This window comes from Micropterus dolomieu, linkage group LG12 (assembly GCF_021292245.1).
Source record: "Micropterus dolomieu isolate WLL.071019.BEF.003 ecotype Adirondacks linkage group LG12, ASM2129224v1, whole genome shotgun sequence".
Taxonomy (NCBI): Eukaryota; Metazoa; Chordata; class Actinopteri; order Centrarchiformes; family Centrarchidae; genus Micropterus; species Micropterus dolomieu.
Genome location: NC_060161.1, coordinates 24,212,688 through 24,217,112, shown reverse-complemented (window position 1 = coordinate 24,217,112; position 4,425 = coordinate 24,212,688). Strand labels below are relative to the sequence as shown.

Below are 4,425 nucleotides of genomic sequence, written 5' to 3'. Positions count from 1 at the left end.
AGTGATGTCTATGAAGATTCTCAGTCATCCAGGTCATAGTTATCCAACGAAGGTTAAAATCAAGGGCAACTGGACTTGGTTGAAGCTACTGGAAGACGTTTCGTCCCTCATCCAACGGACTTCTTCAGTTCTGACTGACTGGCAGGGAAACTCAGCTATTTAACCTCAGTGGGGTCGTTATCCCGGGTCATCGATATGACAGTCGTTACAGTCGTTAAGACTACCTGTGGCCAAGACTGAACGACCATCGCTGGTATCTTCACCTGAGGTCAATAGGTTACGTTTGTTGAGTTTCCTGGGAAGTGATGAAAGGACAGTATTGTAAGCGGGGGATAAGTGGTGGCGTAGACCCCGTCCCCTGTTCAATGACGGCTTCTCAACCCTGGTGTAGATGGCTTCCTTTACACCTCTTTCAAACCATCCATCTTCTCTGTCTAAAATGTGCACCTGGTGGTCCTCAAACGAGTGTCCTCTGTCCTTCACATGTAAGTAGACTGCAGAGTCTTGACCTGAGGAGTTGGCCCTTCTGTGTTGAGCCATGCGTTTGTGTAGTGGTTGTTTAGTCTACTACTACTGCTAATAATAATAATGTCCCAGGGGGAAATGAACCGAGCCGTGGCTCAAAAATCGAGGTCTGACCTGAATTGTGGATTTGATGAATTGTTACACCCCTGCTCATGAGCATCAGATATTATCTCGTGAGCACGAGAAACATGGATTTTATTTTCATTGTTATTTATTTTTTTGCCCATGTCCTCTAAGGGGTTCTGTAATAATCAAAATGCTTAACTGCAACATATAATTACTTCAACTACTGTATGTTGACAACAGGCAACAACAGAACTGGAACAACTGCTTTACAGCTTGGCATCGGTGTCGTTTCGTTTAAGATGACATATAAACACAGACTGCAACTAAACCAAAGTACTTCAGGGATGAAGGTTATTATTAATTGTCCATCACAGTTGTCTTAACAAAGGGGTTCCCTCCATCCCTTCGCCAATGTGGAGCCTGTGTGTGCTCCACCTCCCTCTGGATGACTTTCTAATGCTGCATACCTACATCAGCATCATGCACAGCTCTACCAGTGTGACTGGGAACACTCTGAAACAATGCAGGGTGGGCATCACCAAAACTGCATGTATTTCATCTATGGCCTTCCTGCAAATGACTAAGGTTTGCTGGATGACACAAAGTCAAAAACAACTCCTCTGATTTTGAATTAAACAATCTTTTAATAGAAATAAATAGCCATGAGGCTTGAACAGGTGAAAGTCCAGGTTGCGGTTTATCTTGCTTTCTGTGCACCGCTTTCTTTCCCCACAACCCCCCTTTTCGCACTGAGCTGCAACCCACACATACAACTTTTGTTGTGAAATTACAACTAATTATACACTAAGAATGTCTCATGAAGTGGATTTTACACTGTTACACTGACCATACAAACTGTTTGTTACTAAGTTGTAATTCTTCAGCAATTAGCAGTACATGTTTTTGTTTAATTACAGAACAAATCAGATCTGCTTGGCAATGGCTCAAAGGTAATTCATTCATATAGCCATATTCAGATTGAAACGATCACTGTTACATAAATTAATTTGTATTCTCTGTTATTTTCCAGATAAACTTGCATGCACACAATAAGCTAAAGGTAAGCACCTGTTTCTGTTTTGACCGTTCCAAGATTTGTAGCAGTGAGTAGTTACACAATGTCATGATTTTGAGAAATGACCAAGTTTCTCTCTCCTTCCTACCCTTAGTTTGGCAACTATTAAAGACATTAAAGTTTCAAGATGCCAGAAAGACTCCACCACAAAAACATCATGTCTAAAGACAGAGGTTCTGTAGCGTTAGTATTGTCATGTAAAACTAATACAGCTATTTAACTAATTAGTATTAGTTAAATAGCATGCTCAATGTTTATTTATGAAGTGAAAGCATGTAAACATGAAAGAAATGAATGTATTTTTAGAGAATCTGAGAGTTTTGACACAATATAATGAACACACATACAATTTAATGCAAAACACCAAACAATTCCCCAAAACCTCAGGTTCAATAATCAGTGGTTTTTATTTATAAAATAACACACTTTCTACCTTCATTTGGAAAATGCTGTGGTATTTTTTCATTGTTGTAAAAAATGCTGAGAAAGATGATTCGGGAAAATGTTTTTTTTTAGTATTTTTCTGATAAATCTGTGAGCATTGTTTGATATTAAACCTAACAAGTATTTGTATGTATTACTATGCATTTCAAACATGTAGGGCCTGATTTAGTAAAGGTTTGCCTGAATAAAACGTGTGCAAACTTGATATCACCAGCAAATTAGCACGTATGCTGATCTACTAGTGTGCACAGAGAATGACATCTTTCAAAAGCAAGATAGCACCTGTTGTTCATTTAGTACGTAAGAATATGCAATTTGGGGCATAACATGCAAATACATTTATTTACTACACGAAATGTGATCTACCAAGCCTAAACACAATTTCACGTGAGTGCAAAAGTCTCTGTATTTAATACGTTTGAAAGGAAGGTGCAAACCGCCAGGTGTAACATAGAGGTGGCTGTTGTTATTGTTGCCAGAAGGAGACACAACCTTAATGAAAGACAAAGTAGAGAAATTAACAGTATTAGATAATATTACTCTATAGCCAATGTATTGAAATACAATTATTTTATTTTATTTATAGGCTACTGTTGTATAAACATTCATGCCAACAAAGCAAATTTTGTTTCGACCTGACTTATTTTCTCCGAGAGATGGAAGAATTTAGTTGCGTGGCGCTGTGGAGAGCCCCCAGCTGCAGTGCATGGATCACGCGTAAAATTCATCCAGCTAGAGCGAACGATCACCAACTGCTCACAGTAATAGCGACCCAACCCATTGTAGGTATCAGAGAGTGGGACGTTGAGGCGTACAGGGCCAAGGACAGGAGATCACGGAGCGACGGTCTGTGATTGTTTCCTCTGGCTGGATGAAGCACGATCTGCTGGCATTTCCTCGCGTCTGGGTCATTCTAGCATACTGTATCTGTTTCTGCTGGGGTTTTCCAAAGCAGTTTTTCCAGGTGTGCTGTCCCAAGTACTTAGTGCAATATCAGGCAGGTTGGGCAGGTACATACGATTTCCACATATTGGGGACACACTGAATAATAAACCAAGGTTTTTACACGGTGGCTTCACTTAAATACTCCCACCTCCATTGCGGTTGCACCTGTTGTCATCTAGCAATAATTCTTCGTAAATCACCCATAACAGGTAATAAAAGGTAATTCATTCATATACCCATGTTAGTAAATCAGGCCCTTAGTTTCAAAGCTTTATTAATCATATTAATTCTCTAATACTTTTGTAGGCTACTAGTTAGCTTTGAGGACATAGTGTTGTTTTGTATCACTGTTTGTCATATTGTCAAGTCATATTATGAGTATGGATGCCAAATGTATTATACCATTTTCCATTGAAGTGTCTTAGTTTTTTACAAAATAAAGATATCAATCAATCAACGAATCAATCAATCATTGCTTAAGGAGAAAGTTTGTATGAGTAATGCACTGTCAGTTTGTGGCACGTGGTCCTTCAGAGCGGCTGAGAGCTTCAGATATGGGAAGAACAGTCATACACACACATATAGACAATCAGACTGCTACAGCACCAAATATTAGCTAAATGGGACCAAATTTGTCATGGTCACTGAAACATCACATCATCATCATCATGTCACATGTCCACCAAATGTTGACATGTGATAGCACAAAATGTAGCACAAAGTGTTCAGGAGACATCACATTTTAGTAATATAAGCCTTGCACATAGCAAATGAGGAAATGTATATATTGTATACATATACTCAACGGTATGCAGTATTGGCACTTCTATGTTTCATTGACATATAGGACTTTTTCTTGTGTACAGGCACTTTTCGCAAGCTGCTGGTAGAGTCAACCGTTCCCTGCCTGCTAATCTCTGTCTGCAGGAACAGAGGGAGAAGCTCAAGTGCTATTTTATAAGTGCAGGGCTATTTTGGTATGGCATACCGGGAAAATGCCCGTGGGCCGAGGCACCTTTGGGGCCAGTGTAATTTAAATTATTTATTTATATAACTGTAATTTTCTATAGCCTACTGACATTGGGCCGGCCTAATCACATCTCCTACTAGCCCCACCCCTCTGCTCTCTGTTTCTTGCTTTATGGGCCACAAAAAAACACAAAACATTCGTCCTGCCAAATGCGCGAAAACAAACGATATGTTTCTGATAAGTTTGCTTCAACATCAGCTGCATTACCCTGTGTAGAAAAAGAGCTGTGACGGCCACTGCCAGGCAGAAGAAGAGGCGTGTGATAGCGAAACAGAGTGACAGAGTGACAAAGTGATGGGCCGAGTGAGAGAGATAGCAGGAGGAGACTGGAGGTGAAGGG

The 4,425-nt window shown here is 40.0% G+C and overlaps 1 long non-coding RNA gene across 1 annotated transcript; it reads left to right on the top strand.

The window, feature by feature from the left end:
* Positions 1-483: 483 nt before the first annotated feature.
* LOC123979829 lies at positions 484-2,733 on the top strand. The gene is made up of 3 exons (XR_006827336.1): positions 484-1,541; positions 1,622-1,651; positions 1,761-2,733. It is a non-coding gene; the product is annotated as an uncharacterized LOC123979829 (long non-coding RNA).
* The last annotated feature ends 1,692 nt before the right edge of the window (positions 2,734-4,425 follow it).